We start from the raw sequence: 17072 nt of genomic DNA on the forward strand, positions 1-17072 counted from the left end.
TTGTTTCTTTTTCTAGTTTTTTAAAAAAAATTCTTTGTCCCACCACCGTTTTGGAAAGGGTGGCATGTGCCACCCTTCCCACATCAATTTTCACGTCTTTAAATATTCCCAGTCTAGCAATCTTCCGCCTGCAGCTCTGTCATCTCCCGGAATACTCTCCATCTCAGCTGACAGAGAAACTGAGGCACACGCAGGATATGAAGCCCAAGTTCTCCCCCGGCCTGGCTGTCCCCCTTTCCCCCAAAGCTTCCTTCCTTCTCCCGTCCCTCCGGGCCAAGTTTGAGGCTTCCAACCCCACCCAGGTCCCCCTCCGCTCCGGACCCGGACTTCCGCCCGCTTTCCCCTCCTCCGCCCGCTTTCCCCTCCTCCGCCCGCTTTTCCCTCCTCCGCCCGCTAGGGGGCTGCGGAAGGGGCCGCGAGGCCTTCTGGTCCCTTCCGAGCCGCCGTAGCGCGAGCCGCGGGAGTTCGGCAGCTCCGGTCGCCAAGGCAACGGGCTTCGGTGCGCTCCGCGGGCGCCAGGCAGCCCGGGGGAGGCGCTGCGGGCCAGCGGCCCGGGCTCGGCTGGCGGCGGGACGGCAGGTGAGCAGGGGCAGGGCGGGCAGTCGCGGTCTTAACGCGCGGTTCCCGGCGTCGACTCGTCTCAGCGGGCGAGGGGCTGGGCCGCTGGGGACTCCCGGGAAGGAGACGGGGCCTGACCTTTATCCGCTCCCCCCACCCTTGGCGCCAGGGCTGCGCCCCCTCTTGCCCTTTACCCATCCAGCGCTTTGGTCTGTTTATTATATTTGGGGGCCATTGGCGTGATTCGAAAGTTTTTTTTTTTAAAGCTCTTCTTATTTGGGGTCGAGGAATAACTCAGAACTGCAGAAAATGTGCATCTGTGCGACTCTTCTGAGGCCAGAAAGGATTAACTTCTTTGTCCATCAGTTTTCCCATCTGCAGAATGGGGGTAATGATAGCACCTATCTTAGAAGCTTATTACAAAGCAAATAATATATTTCAAATCCTTGCAGGTAAGCCTTGGGAGCCTTCGTTGTTACTACTACTACTACAAGGAGGTCCATCATTGAGCATGTGTTGTGTATCAGGGCCTGGGCTAATTGCCAGGGGTAAAAAAGTGAATGAGACATCTTGTCCTCAGGGAACTCCACAGATTTAAGGTATAAATAGGAACTCATTGTGGTTCCAGCTATGATTTTGGACATACAGGGGACTGTGAATGCACAGAGAAGGCAGTTAACCCAGATTTCCGGAGATGAGGTTGGGGAGGATGGTCAAAGAGAGTTTCCAAAAGAAGATGACTTCCAAAATGAGACATGAAGGCTGCCTCTGTATTGGCCGGAAGATGAAGCCGGTGGAGTGCATAGTGTTCTAGGCAGAGAGAACGGCCAGTGCAAGGTCTTGGGGAGAGAGTGCAGGCTTCTTGCGCATCTGCAGGGATTTCATAGCCTGTTTAGAGACAGATTCCGGGAAGTGGAAGTGATCTGGTTCGGTGTGTTTGAGAGATAAGCAGGTGCTCTTCTTATAGAAGAAAGACTTTACTTGTATCTCCTCCTGAGTTTGGACTTTGTCATGGGGGTTAGTGGGGAGCACCAAAGGATTTAAATCAGGTAGTGAGTGTGTGTTGCGTGATCAGAGGTATGGTTTTCAAAAGATCAGGATTTTTTTTGTTCTTTCTTGGTCTCATCACTTCTCCAGTCTGTTTTTCATATTGCAGCTCTTCATTTATGGGGATTCAAAAAAATATTAACTGAGCACCTGTTATGTGCCAGGCACTGTGTAAGTAGAAAGGAATCAGGTTCCTGCCCTCATGGCATGTATTCCAGACATTAAAGGTACATTCATGGAGACGAAAGCAGTCCAGTACAACTGGAACTGAATCAGTATTGGAAGAGACCCATCCAGAGAGTTTTTTCTTTTTTCTTTTGAAGGCCCAGGTCATTCAGGGCCACTATCTCGTACACTCTAGGCAGAACCATTCACTTAGAACTACACCAAGAAGAAATGGCCAGAGAAGTGGGAGGAAAACTAGGAGAGTGTAGTAATGAAAGCCCAAGGAAGAGGTCCACTTTGCTGGATGCCGCTGAGATTTCAAGTGAAAGAAGTTAAACGTTAAAATGTGCCTTTTGCATAAGTAAATATAGAGGTCACTGAAGACCCAGTTGAGCAGATTTGGTGAAATGATGGGGGTGGAATCTATAATATCGGCAGGTTCCAAAGGTTCAATGTAATATGTCAGTGGGATGAGGAGAGAGTGGGATGTGAGAAAGTAAAGGCAAAGTGTAGGCAGCTCCAAGAAGTTTGGCTGTGAAGAGAAGCGAGAAGGCTGGAGAGCAATTGGGGAATCAGGTGAAGTCGTTTTAAGCAGGAGAGAGACACAAGCAGATTTAAATGCTGATGGCAAACAGCCAGTAGTGAGGGAGAGACTGAGAAAATACAGGAGATGAAGGGGAAGATCAATGGCACAACTTTCCAGCGAATGTGAGAGTGGATGCGATCCACAGCACAGATCCTTTACAAAGAGTCTGATGACGGCTTTTTTGTTTTGTTTTGTTTAGTTTTGGAGACGTGGAAAGCAAGGTAATTGCTGAAAAGGAGCACACCTGTGTAATGCAACCAGAAGAAATAAGTAAAAGATGTAAGCATGGAGAGAAAGTTCTATTTTCTTTCTCAACAGATAGGAGACATTTATTGAACTAACATTGTGTTAAGCACTCTCCATGCAGTCTCAGTTGAAAACGTGATCTTTACATCAACCCTGGGAGATAGCCTCTAGTGTAATTCCTAGCTGATGGATGAGGAAATGGAGGTAATGCTTAGCCAAGGTCACACAGGATTTGAATCCTGGCCTGCCTGAGCCAGAGCTTTTGCTCTTAATCGCTAACTAAATGATACGATTGTCTGCCTCTGATACGATTATCTGCTGAGAAAATTCAAGAGAATTGAGTTAAAAATAAGCAAGCTACAAGAGAGACAAAAAGCAATAGTAAGAAGATGGAATTGTAGGTGAAATGACAATAGCAACATGAAAAATAAATACCTAGGAATAAACTTTAAAATAAATGTGCCTAGCTAGTCAGATAGAATAAGAGTTGGCTGGAGGTTTGGAGGCATGGGTCAGGATGGGTGCTTGTGTGAAGAGGAGGTATTTTTGCCTTGGGAAAATCGGGGTAGGGATACCAGAAAAAAAGGCATGTAAAGAAACCAGATGTCTGTTATGGACATGATGAGAAAATATGCAAACTTGTTGACTGTGATGTTTTTATAATATTGAAAAACTGAAAGCCGACTGGTTAAATCATGATGCAGTTATATGATGGGTACTATCAGCTGTTAAAAAAGGAGGCGGGAGCCATATATATGAGAAGGATGTTTACATCATATGGTTAGGTGTGAAAAACAGATGACCGTATGTTTCTATTTTTGTTTTTGTTAAGTGTATACATATTTATAGGAAAAATGTCTAGAAAGATGAGTTGTTTAAAACAATTTTTTATTTTTAATTGTGGTCAAATACCCATAAACTTATCATAACCGTTTTTAAGTGTTAAGGATATTCACAGTGTTGTGCAGTCAACCTCCAGAACTTTTTCATCTTGTGGAACTGAAACTTTATACCCATTAAAACAACTCCACGGGGGCTTCCCTGGTAGCACAGTGGTTGAGAGTCCGCCTGCCGATGCAGAGGACGGGTTCGTGCCCCGGTCCGGGAAGATCCCGCATGCCGCAGAGCGGCTGGGCCCGTGAGCCATGGCCGCTGAGCCTGCGCGTCTGGAGCCTGTGCTCCGCAACGGGAGAGGCCACAACAGTGAGAGGCCCGTGTACCACAAAAAAAAAATCAAACAAAAAAACAACTCCATGTTTCCCCCCTCCCCCTAGCTCCTGGCAACCGCCATTCTACTTTCTGTTTCTATGGATTTGGCCACTCTGGATACTTCATATAAGTGGAATCATACAATATTTATCTTTTTGCGATTGGCTTTTTTCACTTAACATCATGTCCTCAAGGTTTGTGTATGTTGTAGCATGTGTCAGAATTTCCTTCCTTTTTAAGGCTGAATAACATTCCATGTGTGGATATACACATTTTGTACCTACATTGTATTTATGAACACATTTTGTTTATCCATTCCATAGATGGACATTTGGGTTGCTTTCCCCTTTTGGCTATTTTGAATAATGCTGCTACAAACATGAATGTGCCAGAAAGATAAGTTCTTTATGTCTGTGTCCTGAGATCATGGGGAGACTTTTATTCCTTTCCTTATTGCCTTATTTTTCTTTTTTATGAGCATGAATGGCTTTCATAATTGGAAAAAGCAACCTATTTAGGGAGATGGGGGAGTAAAAGTTAAAAAAAAAGGGCCTGGTCTAGGGCAGTGGCAGCAGGAATGGAATGGAGTGGGCAGATTTGAGAGACATTTCAGGAGAATCAACAGGACTTGACAACTAAGAGGTAAGGGAGAAAGGAGTGGAGGATGAAGCCTTGGGGACCTGTAGGGAGAAGGGGCTTAGACTGGGGGAGGAGGGAGGAAATAAGGCTGGAGAGCCACCTGAACCTTTTTGTTCAGGAGTTTGGACTCTTTCCTGGAAGCAGAGGGAAACCATTGAAAGGAAGGGAAATGACTTAATCAGATTCGCATTATAGAAAGATCACCCTGGCTCCCGCCAACCCATTCTGCAAGCTGAAGCCAGATAACGACAGATTTCCCTTTGTGTTACTTAGACTTGAACCTTTGTTAATTTCCTTTTATTTGAGATGAAGCATTAATGCTGGAAGATGCAAATCTATTCTTCTCAAAGCACCTGGAATATTTTAAACAAAGTCCTATTTAGGTTACCTTGATTCCTAATTGCATTCAGTTGTATCTTAACACAGTCTCCTGAAAATTACTTTCTACCTTTAGCAGGGGAAATATAACTGGGAAAGTAAACAAGAAATATAAACAGCTCAAGTTAGAGACTTTCAAATTTTTTTTTAAAGATTTTATTTATTTATTTTTGGCTGTGTTGGGTCTTTGGTGCTGTGCGCAGCCTTTCTCTAGTTGCGGCGAGCGGGGGCTAGTCTTCATTGCAGTGCGAGGGCTTCTCATTGCAATGGCTTCTCTTGTTGCAGAGCACAGGCTCTAGGCGCACAAGCTTCAGTAGTTGTGGCACGCGGCTTCAGCACTTGTGGCTCACGGGCTCTAGAGTATAGGCTCAGTAGTTGTGGCGCCCGGGCTTAGTTGCTCCGCGGCATGTGGGATCTTCCCGGACCAGGGCTCGAACCCGTGTCTCCTGCATTGGTAGGTGGATTCTTAACCACCGTGCCACCAGAGAAGCCGCAAGACCTGCAATTGATTGCAATATCTTTGACACTCTCCTTTGGGGAGAAAGGGGCCAGTGAAGTAAACAGTGTCTTATTAAAGGATTACTACAAAACAAAAATTGTTGAGAGTTAAAATGGATTCAGCTTATTACCTATTTCTATTCCCACAAACCTGTAATGTGTCTCTGCTTCCAGAGCGTTTCAGAGAGGGAATTAACTATCGTGCTGATGTTCTTAAGCGTTTTGCAGTTTATGAGAGCTGCATGTCCAAAAGATGTGAACCCATGATCTCATTTCATTCCTCCCAGTAACTCTTCAATAGGGATTATCATTTCTGCTTTCAGATGAGGAAATTGAAGATCAAAGGATTTAAGAAACCTCCCAGCTCCTACATCTAATGAATTCCGGAGTTTGAATCCAGGTTTTCTTATTTTCTTTTTATATTATAGCTTCTTATTATGGAAAGTTTTAAACATATACAAAAGTACAAAGATGGTATAATACCTTATACCCCAGCTTCAACAGATACCAACATATGGTCAGTTTTATTTGATCTATAGCCCCCACTCCCTCCCCACCTTAGATTATATTAAAGCAAATCCTAGACATCGTATCATTTCATCTATAAATACTTTAATATACATCTAAGAGGTAAGGGTTTTTTTCACCCCCTTTTTCTGCCTATAATCACACCTAAGAAAATGAACATAGTAATTCCTAAATATTACCTAGTATCCGTTTGGTATTCAGTTTCCTCAGTTATCTCATAAATGTCTTTTTACAGTTGGTTTGTTTGAATTGGGATCCAAACAAGGACCACCTGTTACATCTGGGTGATAGTCTCCTAAATCTTTGAATCTATAGCAATTGCGGCTCTTCTTCCCCCCCCCCCCACCCCCGGCCCTTGCCCTTTATTTGTTGAAAAATCAGGTCATTTGTCCTGTACGACTACTCTGGATTTGGCTGGTTAGATCCCTTTAAGGTGTTCCTCCCTTTATTTTTTTGTCCATTGTACTTCATGGGTGGTGCTGTGTATCACATCAGCAGGCAGTAAAGGCTGGCTCTCACCTTATGTGATAGTAAGATTGATCATTGGGTTCAGGTGTTTGTTGGAAGGATCCCTTCATTGTAAGTTTCTCATTAGCCTTTCACAGAATGGTTTTAGCAGCTGTTAATTATCATTGCCAAGATCGATTTCATTGGGGGGGGGTGGTTGCAAAATGAATACAGGTTTTCCTGATGCCAAGTCATGTGCTCTGTTAAATCCCACTGTCTCCTGATTAAAGGAAACCTTTGCACGACTGTCATGTATTTTCCTCTCTGGTAGGTGGAGAAAATTCCCTCAGTTAATAATTCAGCTTAATATATATTTTTTTAAGAAAACAGCCTGTATGTTCTGTCCAATACTGGTTACTTACAACATTGCTTTTCTGGGTTGGTCTTATGTGCTGGCAAAACCACACTGTGAAGGGCTGCTTGTACCAGTGCTTTTCAAACCGTAGGTTGTTACCTACAGTAGGTTGGGAATTAGTAGGTAGAGGAATTATTTGGGAGAGGAGTTCCAGCATATTTTTTTCTTTTAGTGGGAAAAAAACCCCAGTAGAACAGAAAAAAGATTATATCTCATATATTAAGAATAAGCTTTCTTTTGTAAAACTTTTTTTCAGCCCTTTTTATATATGTGTAAGCCAATGGTATAAAATGTATTCCACATTGCGGGCATGTTCCAGTGTTTAGATGACCACCCTGAGATGTAGCAAATTTCTCAGCCAAGGATTCAATTATGTTCAAATCTACTACTTACAAAATAGTGCAGTACATTGATCCATTTTAGAATGTCGTTTAAAAGATTTTTTGGGTGACCACCAGTTAACCAAAATTACATTACCCCCAATAACCTAATCCTCTACTATTCCAGTTGGATTGAATACATGGAGAAATGTGAACTCTCCAGGGATTTTCATATATAGATACTTTCGATTGTCTGTTGCCCTTGAGGTGGGGTAGATGATTTCAGCCAACACTGACATCATTGAAAGCATGCTGGAGTCTCATCAGTATGAGTTGGTTGGGAAGAGGAGGGAAGTCAGGACTGGGCCTGTGGAGAAACTGACTCAGCCTCTTGGCTGGCTTCTGGGGCATGGGAGTGGGGTGAGGGCAGCCATTCCTCCCAGGCTCACAGTGGTAACAAAAGTAGTCCTAATATTTGTTCCTGCCCTGACTAGGATTGGCTAGGACATGAGTGGGCGGGGTATTTAGTGACACCAGCCACAGAGGCCTAGGAAATGCAGATGTTGCACTGTGTCGTGCAGTTAACTTTTTAAAGCAATGGAGACTGGAATCAGAGAGTGTGTGTTGCTCAGAATCAACCAGTAAATGCGGGAGCAAAGTTTCAAGGCTTTACCATATTCTGAATATTGTAATATTCTGAATAAATGTATGGCATTGAGTAAGTTCTTTAATAATTGGACCTACTGCATAGAGTTGTTCTAAGGATTGACTATGTAGTTAAATCACTTAACATAGTGCCTGTTCATGGGAACCCTTCAGTAAATATTAGCTGCTATTATTATTTTTTTCTTCTTTTTTTTCATTTTTTTCTTCTTTCTTTTTTGATAATGAACTTAATTTATGTATATTTTTAACCTCTCCTTATTGATTAAATGATTAAAACAGTATTAGAAGGATTTTTAAAATACGGGATATAATTGACATATGACATTGTATCAGTTTTAGGTGTGCAACATAATGATTTGATATATGTATGTATTATGAAACGATTAACCACAAGTTTAGTTAACATCACCGCACATAGTTACAATTTTTTTTTCTTGTAATGAAAACTTTTAAGATTTACTCTCTTAGCAAATTTCAAATATACAAATACGTTATTTTTACTAGTCACCATGCTATACATTATATCCCCAGGACTTACTAGTCTTATAACTGGAAGTTTGTACCTTTTGATTACCTTCACCCATTTCACCTATCTACCCCTGCCCCCGACCCCTGCCACCTGTCTCTGGCAACTGGCAACCACCAGTCTGTTCTCTGTATCTATGGGTTTGGTTTTCTTTTTGGATTCCACATATAAGTGAGATCATACAGTATTTGTCTTCTGTCTGACTTATTTCACTTAGCATAATGCCCTCAAGATTCATCCATGTTTTTTGTTTTGTTTTTAGTTTTTGCTTTATAACAAAGTGAACCGGCTATACATATACATATATCCCCATATCTCCTCCCTCTTGCATCTCCCTCCCACCCTCCCTATCCCACCCCTCTAGGTGGTCACAAAGCACCGAGCTGATGAGCTGATCTCCCTGTGTTATGCAGCTGCTTCCCACTAGCTATCTGTTTTACATTTGGTAGTGTATATATGTCCATGCCACTGTCTCACTTCTTCCCAGCTTACCCTTCCCCCTTCCCGTGTCCTCAAGTCCATTCTCTACATCTGCATCGTTATTCCTGTCCTGCCCCTAGGTTTTTCAGAACCTTTTTTTTTTTTAGATTCCATATATATGTGTTAGCATAAGGTATTTGTTTTTCTCTTTCTGACTGACTTCACTCTGTAATCCATGTTGTTTTAAATGACAGTATTTCCTTTTTATGGCTGACTAGTATTTCATTGTGTGTGTGTATATGTATACACACACCATATTTTCTTTATCCATTCATCTGTCGATGGACACTTAGGTTGTTTCCATGTCTTGGCTATTGTAAATAATGCTGCCGTGAACATGGGGATGCAGGTGATTTTCCAAAATAGAGATTTCATTTCCTTTGGGCAAATACCCAGAAGTGGAATTGCTGGGTCATATGGTAGTTCTGTTTTTAATTTTTTGAGAAACTTCCACGCTGCTTTCCATACCACCAACAGTGCCCAAGTGTTCCCATTTTTCCACGTCCTTGTCAGCACTTGTAATCTGTTGTCTTTTTGAGAAAAGCGGTCTTAACAAGTGTGAGGTGATATCATTGTGGTTTTGATTTGCATTTCCCTGATGATTAGTGATGTTGAGCACCTTTTCAGGTACCTATTGGCCATTTGTATGCCTTCCTTGGAAAAATGTCTATTCAAGTCCTCTGACAGTTTTTTTGAGTCAGATTGTTTGTTTTTCTTTGCATTGCATGAGTTCTTTATATATCTTGGAAATTAACCCCTTATCAGGTATGTGATTTGCAACTATTTTCTCCCATTCTGTAGGTTGCCTTTTCATTTTTTTGATGGTTTCCGTTGCTGTACAGAGCTTTTCAGTTTGATGTAGTCCCACATGTTTATTTTTGCTTTTGTTGCCTTTGTTTTTGGTGTCAGATCCAGTCTTTGCCAAGACTGATATCAAGGAGGTTACCCCTCCTTGTTTTCTTCTAGGAGTTTTATGCTTTCAGGTCTTACGTTCAAGTCTTTAATCCATTTTGAGCTGATTTTTGTATATGGTGTAAGAAGTGGCCAAGGTTTATTCTTCTGCATGCGGCTGCCCAGTTTTCCCAACACTGTTGAAGGCACGATCTTTTTTCTATTGTATATTCTTGACTCCTTTGAATAAAATTAATTGACCATGTATGTGTGGGTTTATTTCTGGGCAGTTCAACTCAATTCTCTTCCATTGATCTATGTGTCTGTTATTTCTGAAATATGTTTGACAGTGTTGATTGGTTTTCTTTTTGGATTCCTGCTACCCCCTGCTCAGTTTCATTTTTCAGCTGCTGCCTTGGCTTCCATATGGACTGGTGGCACACGACTCTTACTGAAAAAATGATTCTTTTGGTTTGAGACAGCTAATACCTGCCAGTATTAGAGAGATTAGCACCTAGTTGAGTGGCTCTGAAGATGGTAGGATTTGGGGGAGATATATAGGCAGATGATACCTTGTAAACAAAGAAACAGAGCAAAATGTTTCTTTTTTGTTTTTAATTTAATTTTTACTTGTATCAGAGTAATTCTATGCTGTAACATTCTCTATTTGGGCATCTCAACTGCCTGGAGAATGAAGGTTTCATATACAAATGTCATTTAAAAATATAACTTCTAAGTTTTCATAAACAATTTATTATGAGGCTGTTTAGTCGTATATGAGGCAGCTGGGGTGATTTATTTAAAAAGTGATTCTCTGTAGCCAGTGTACTTCTAGGACTAGACTGTGTTTCTGTTTGAACTCTTGTACCAAAGCCTAGCATTCTACTGCTTACTGATTGTATTTTGCTGCCTAAGAAAATAAATACTATATATATTATAAGTTAGTTTATCTGAAACATAATACCTGTTTCCTTGTGGGTTGTTTTTTTTTTTTTTTGCGGTACGCGGGCCTCTCACTGTTGTGGCCTCTCCCGTTGCGGAGCACAGGCTCTGGACGCGCAGGCTCAGCCGGCCATGGCTCAGGGGCCCAGCCGCTCCGCGGCACGTGGGGTCTTCCCGGACCAGGACACGAACCCGTGTCCCCTGCATCGGCAGGTGGACTCTCAACCACTGCGCCACCAGGGAAGCCTTCCTTGTGGTTTTTAAGTTAAAATCTGAGGCATTAGATCTTTTCAGTTGAGGTTCTTTTCTTATGGATAATCTATTCAAGCTGAAGGCACTATGACTGAAAGTAACTGAAACTTAATTCAAATGGTATTTCCAGAGAGGCTCCTAAAAATGGTGTAGCTTTCCTATGGCTTCAGAGCCATTGGTCTCTTTCAGCCAGTATTTCGAAAATGCTAGAACTTGTAGGAATGCAGAGTTGTATAGCGGGAAGAACAAGACCTTGGATTTCAGGCAGATCACGGTGACCTCGGGCAAAGTCTTGTAGTCTTGGTTTCCTTATCTGTGAAATATCTCATGAGGTCCTTTGAGAGTTAACCATTATAAAATGAGACCACTACAAGGGGCTTATTAAATGTGAGTTACCTTCTTTTCTCCCATTCCCAATTCCACAAGCCTACCTGCTATGTGTTTCTACTTACCACCAAAAGGAAACTTGAAAAAGTAGAGTTGGTTATCTAATCTGAATTTGCAACATAAATTAAACATATGTAATTATATTGCTTTCTTGTGTGCATAGGGTTTAACATTCAGTGGTTCTTGATGATCTCTGCTTGTTGTATGTGGTATGTATGTCCATCTTTTCCAAACCAAAAAGTTGGGACTTGTGTTCTGATGAGTATAGTATACTTAGAGGGTCAAGAGAACAGAATATTTTAAAAATAGTGCAGCCTCACGGAAATCATAGATGTGTTCTTATGTGTCCAAAGGAAGCAGTACAAAGGCGTGGTTAGGAGGCATTGGAGTCCTTTGGACATCAGTTCAAATCTTGGCCCTTTCTACTTTCTTCTACAAGTTACTTAACCTTTCTTTCTTAACCTTTCTTTCTTTTTTTTTTTAGTGTTTGAAGAATGTTTTATTTTGCTTGATAACTGTCGAAAAGCCCTTATGTGATTAGCATGTGAATAGGAGGATCATCTTTTTAAAAAAATTTTAACTTTTGTTTTATTGAATGAATTTCTAAAAATTCTATATTGCTTTATAATTTTCAAAAGTTTCACAAACATTATTTTATATAATTTCATAATCCTTTTTCCCCTGCCCCTGTATTGCCTCTCCCCCTTCCCTCTCCCCACTAGTAACCACTAGTTTGTTGTCTGTATCTGTGAGTCTGCTTCTTTTTTTACTTAACCTTTCTTTCTAAGCTTCAGCATTTCCTCACTTGTAAAATGGATGTAATGAGAGTTCCTCACCTCTTGTGAGGATTGCATGAGATAAAGGGCTCAGCACAAGGTCTGGCAGGTAGTAAGTACTTGACATTATCTGCCAACTGTTAGGATTCTTATAAGACCTTTGAAACGTGCACTTACTCAGTAACCTTCTTTGGAAGAGCCTGTAGACGAACAAAAAGTTCTCCTAAATAACTCAGTATTTGGTAACTTACTGTATAATAACTTCTTTATCAGGCCTGTATGGAAAAGGCACAGAAATATTAAGGACCCAGTGCCCAACTTTGCATGCCCCTTGGGAAGACCTCACTCATTTGCCTTTCTCACAATATTTGAATAACACTTAGCACCTAGTCGATTGCCTCTAAGATGATCTCTCTAGAGTGGGGATATTTTTTGGCTCACATAACTTGTACTTGCCCCAGAAGTAGGACAGAGTTCAGCATTAATGTAATCCACTGTCTCGGGCCGCTTGCCCTGTGAATCTCTTGGTTGAGTCCTCCCTGGGGTGTTGGCTTCATCCTCAGGCCAGCAGCAAAATATGGGCAGCAGTTCTGGGCCCCAGATCCATGTACGGCACCTACCAAAGCAGTAGAAAGATCCTTACTTCCTCTGATCTGCTAAGAATGAGAATTTTCTCAGAACCCCCCACCCCCCATACTCATCCTACAATGTCATTAGCCTGAATTGGGTCATGTGCCCATTCCTGAACCACTTCCTGTCACCAGGGCAACGCCATGCCTTATTGGCTTCGGCCTGGTTCTTAAACAAGTTATTTATGAGGGGGATGAAATTATCTTTAGGCCAATCAGGAACAGAATTGCGTGTCTGTTAGGAAGAAATTTTTTCTGTGACTAGGAGGAATGGACACTGAGTAGACTGGTCAGCTAGGATTTGCTTTGGCTGCTGGTAACAAGGCTTTAAATAAGACGAGTTATTTATTTTTCTTTCAAAAAACATTAAGTCCGAAATAGGCAATCTGTTGGTGGCGTGGCAGTGCCACAGTCTAGCCTTTTCTCTCTTTCTGCTTCACCATCCTTAGCACACGGCTGGCACTCTCATGGTCACCTTGTGGTCACAAGTGGGCTTCTGGCTCTCTAACCAAACAGTCCTTCCTTGAAGCAGGAAGAAGTAGGAGAAGGGAGGGCAAAGGACACCCTTTCAAGTACCAGAAGTCCCAGCCAGCACGTACAGTTTACATCTCATTATCCATTTATATCTGTGAAGGAGGCTAGTGAATGTAGTTTCTTAGCTGGGCACGTCGCTGTTCCCAGCAGCAGAGGAATTCTCTTGCTGTGGAAGAGAGAGAAAATGGTTGTAGGTCTGGCAACGTGCAGTGCCCACCACGCAGCCAACCGTGTCCTCCACACCCTCCATTTGGAGAAACCACAGTTCTGTATGTGTTTACTGTCTTTCTGTTCATGGTTTTTTAATCCAGTAATGAGACATACTTGATATAATGTTTTATAATTCATATTTTCCGTTTAACCACATTGTGATATATATATATATGTATATATATATCACGATGTGCCCAATATAATTGCAACTAGCCACATGTTACTGTTTAAATTTTAGTTAATTAAAGTTAAATTAAAAATCCAGTTTCTCAATCTCAGTAGCCACATGCGACTGGTGATTACTGAATTCAGCAGCCCAGGTATAAAACATTTCCATCATTGCAGAAGTTCTGTTGGACGGCACTGCTCTAGAGCACCAGCGCACTGCAGCTCTCTTCCGTTTGGTTTTAGGGAGTTTTAGTGGTCCGAGTCGCTAACTTAGAACCAGGCTGCCTGGGTTTGAATTCTCAGTCTGCCATTTCCTAGTTGTAAGATCTCGAGCAAGTTACTTAACTTCCCTGTGCCTCAGTTTCCTTATTTGTAAAGTGATGGTCACAGTAGTACTTAGACTGTTATTGCGTAGTAAAGGACTTAATGTACGTACAGTACTTAGAACAGTGGCTGGCACATACTAGACACATTATAAGTATTTGCCATGACGATGATGATGAGAATCAACAAGAGTCAGTTGGCTTTGCCCCCAAGCCTGTTTATCCCAGTTTTACTTGTTACTGTAATTACAAAATATTGTGAGGTAAACTAATGAAAAAAAATGAGGACAAAAAAGAAAAAAAAGACATTGCTTTTGTGAAAAATAAGTTGAATGTTTAAAAGACCTGGTAAAAGTGAATGAGTATAAAAAGTTCTTGTCAATTTAGAGATGGAAGAGACCGCTGAAAAGACTGGGAGAAAAAATTCATCAAAATGTAGGATTTTTGCTTTTGGACTACTTCACAAGTGGCTTTCCAGTAAAAACTGGAAATCATTTCCTGTAATGGATGCTACCATTATTAATCCTGATCCCATCAGGGTGAGAGCTTCTATTTTATTTCTTTTTAAATTGTTATGTAGGGATTACTGTGCATCAGTTGAAATGAATGATATCACCAAACGCTGTTGGTGGACATTTATATTATTTCTCAGTGTTTTGTGTTAGAGATGGTGCGCCGTTGAGCTTCTTTACAGCAAAACCTTCTCCAATCAGTATGTTTTAATCTAAGGACTTGGGAGGAATGCTAGCCCCTTTTTACCGAGAGGCCTGGATTTTGGTCTAGAAATCATTATAATCCCATAAAAGAGGGCATGTGGACATTGCAGTCCTAATTTTGCTTTTGGATTTAGCTCCATTTCTTGTTGTGGGCCACTCGCAGATTTTAGATAATGTTTAGTGTTTAATACACCAAAAAGTTTGGACTGTCCTAGAAAAATCAGTGTAACACACTTTGTCCTGATGCGACTTCTTTTTCCAATTCACATAGCACTTTGTTTGAACTTTTCTTTTTATTACATTTATCACAAATAGTCCTCCTTTGTAATTACTTCTGCATTCGTTTTGATTCTGCTACCAAACCCTTAGCTTGTTGAGGACAGCAGTCCTTCATTGGACCTTTACACGTCCTAACATACGGGCCTTCAATTTATGTTCATGGAAAGAGTGAATGAATGTCACTTTCTATTATTACATAGCCATCTTTCATAATATTTCCTTTGAATTCATTGTTAGTAGATAGTGTTCTATCCTCTTCAATAGCTTAGATTCCATGTGAGAGCAAAAAAATGGTAAATGTTTATAAGGTGACTTGAAAACATAAAGGTAGAGAGAATTGTGTAAAGAAACCCCCATCACATGTCATCTAGCTTCAACAATTAACATTTTAGAGCAATTTTTGATTTGAGTAGAGAGAACGTGAAGACTTTGTGGTGCCCATTTTGATTTTGTGGGGAAGGAAGCAGGGCCTGTATGACGGGCAGCGTGGAGAAAGAGGAGGCTGGTGGCCCAGAGACAAACCTGCCTGCCTCCATCACAGGGTTGTTGTGAGGGTTTCATGAGCTGACACATGAACAGTGTCAAGAACAATGCCCAGCACATGGTGAGTGCAACTCAGGTGCTGCCCCTGTCACCGCCATTACTGCCATTGCCATTACTGTCACTGCTGCATAGCTTGAGGGGGCTGCGTTTGGTGGCTGTGGCTCTTAGTAACCTTGGACATCAGACTTTCTGAACTGAAGTTTCTTCATCTGAAAAATAGGAATGCTAATAGCATCCTATCTACCACACAGGGCAGTGGAATCATGCATGTAAATGTGTTCTGGATTAATGAACATTAATCACAATTTTCTGGGGTGGTGTTCTGATCTGGAGGAACTGTGCTCTTTGGAGCTTTTTGGGAGTCAAGCCTGTCCCTTGTATGGATACTTGTTTGAAGACTTCCTGATATTAGTGGGCCCCAGAGTCATTTGTCAGCCTAGCAAATAAACATTATAGTACAATAAGCTTCATTTCCATTTGCAAAATGTTTGTTTCTAAAGCATGAAAACAATTTTGCTTTATATAGCTTGTTCATATTTGCACTGGAAATGAAATACTTATCAACCAAGTTGATAAAGGGATAAAAATAGTTTTCCTAAGGAACGGTTTGCTGGGGATTAATGTTGGAAAAATTTTGTAGCAGAATCTGTTTCACCATCTTTGAAATATAAACAGTATCCTCATTTGTCTATATTTTTCATATAAAACTTTGCTCAACTCTTAATTAAAAATAGCTTTTCCTTTCCCAAAGCCAGAATTCCTCTAAAAAAATCAGTTTTCTTTTCTTTTAAATGAAGACTACGTTTTAAACACTCTGCTCTCTCCTCAGTACTGCAAAGAATTCTAATTATGCAGAACATTCATCCAAACCACACACACACACACACACACACACACACATCTGTCTGAGATAAGAATTAGTAGATACTGTGGGAAGAGACATGGAATATCCCTGATGGTTGTAATAAATTTCTGCAGTGTTTGACAGGACAATTAACTGTCGTGTCTCCTGGGTATGAGAGTTATATAAGTCCAGGTCAGAAAGTCAGTGCCCTAAACTTAAATTCTCAGGAAGACCTTCCCTTTTCAAACTACTACTTGCCATTAGGTTTCACTTTTTAAAAGTTTGATTTTTGTTCTTTCAGTTAGTAAAAATTTGGCCTTCTTACCATTTGTAGTTTATAGCGTCTTGAACTTTTATAAACATCTTCATTCAAAGAAACTAACCCCCCATTCTGTACCTCCAAATAACAGAAACAAATAAATACAAAATGCAGTTTTAGCTCAAAAAGAGCAAGATCTTAATTCCACTATTTGGCCCCAATGACATATGATCTCTTAGCTTTATTTCCCATAGCCTGTTCTATTTAAATGTTTTATTACACAGGCTCTTTACTCGATTGTTTTCTCCTGGAATTCCAGTATATTTTGGTGATACTTCTTTTCAAAAGATCCTGCACAAATCACCTCTAGTAGTCATCTAGCCAGTGTTGTATTAGAAGATATGTCACTTCTAATTTAAATTTTAATTTAAATCTAATTGAAACTTCTAGATTGAGAGGGTTGACAGTAAAAACTTAGGATTTTTATAATTGTGGGAATCCTTGACTTCACTGTGATACATGTTTATGTTTCTTTGATTGAAAAAGACGTTAGAAAGGGGTCTAAATGTACTGCTTGGTCCTCCTTTTTAATCATTGAAAAATGGAGT

The 17072-nt window shown here is 41.0% G+C and overlaps 1 protein-coding gene across 6 annotated transcripts in view; it reads left to right on the forward strand.

Annotated features, from left to right (window-relative positions):
* Positions 1–468: 468 nt before the first annotated feature.
* Positions 469–17072, forward strand: part of PKIG (cAMP-dependent protein kinase inhibitor gamma) — a 100534-nt gene continuing 83930 nt past the window's right edge. Inside the window, exons 1-3 of one of the 6 annotated variants that reach the window (XM_082669513.1) lie at positions 528–579; positions 2556–2635; positions 5650–5726. The gene's annotated coding sequence lies outside the window, so the exon portion shown is untranslated. Of the gene's footprint in view, positions 580–2555; positions 2636–5649; positions 5727–17072 lie in introns of all 6 variants that reach the window. The other 5 variants (XM_082669514.1, XM_082669515.1, XM_082669517.1 and 2 more) reach the window with 5 other exon arrangements.

Source organism: Grampus griseus (genome assembly GCF_964374135.1).
Source record: "Grampus griseus genome assembly, chromosome: 14".
In the NCBI taxonomy this organism is placed as follows: Eukaryota; Metazoa; Chordata; class Mammalia; order Artiodactyla; family Delphinidae; genus Grampus; species Grampus griseus.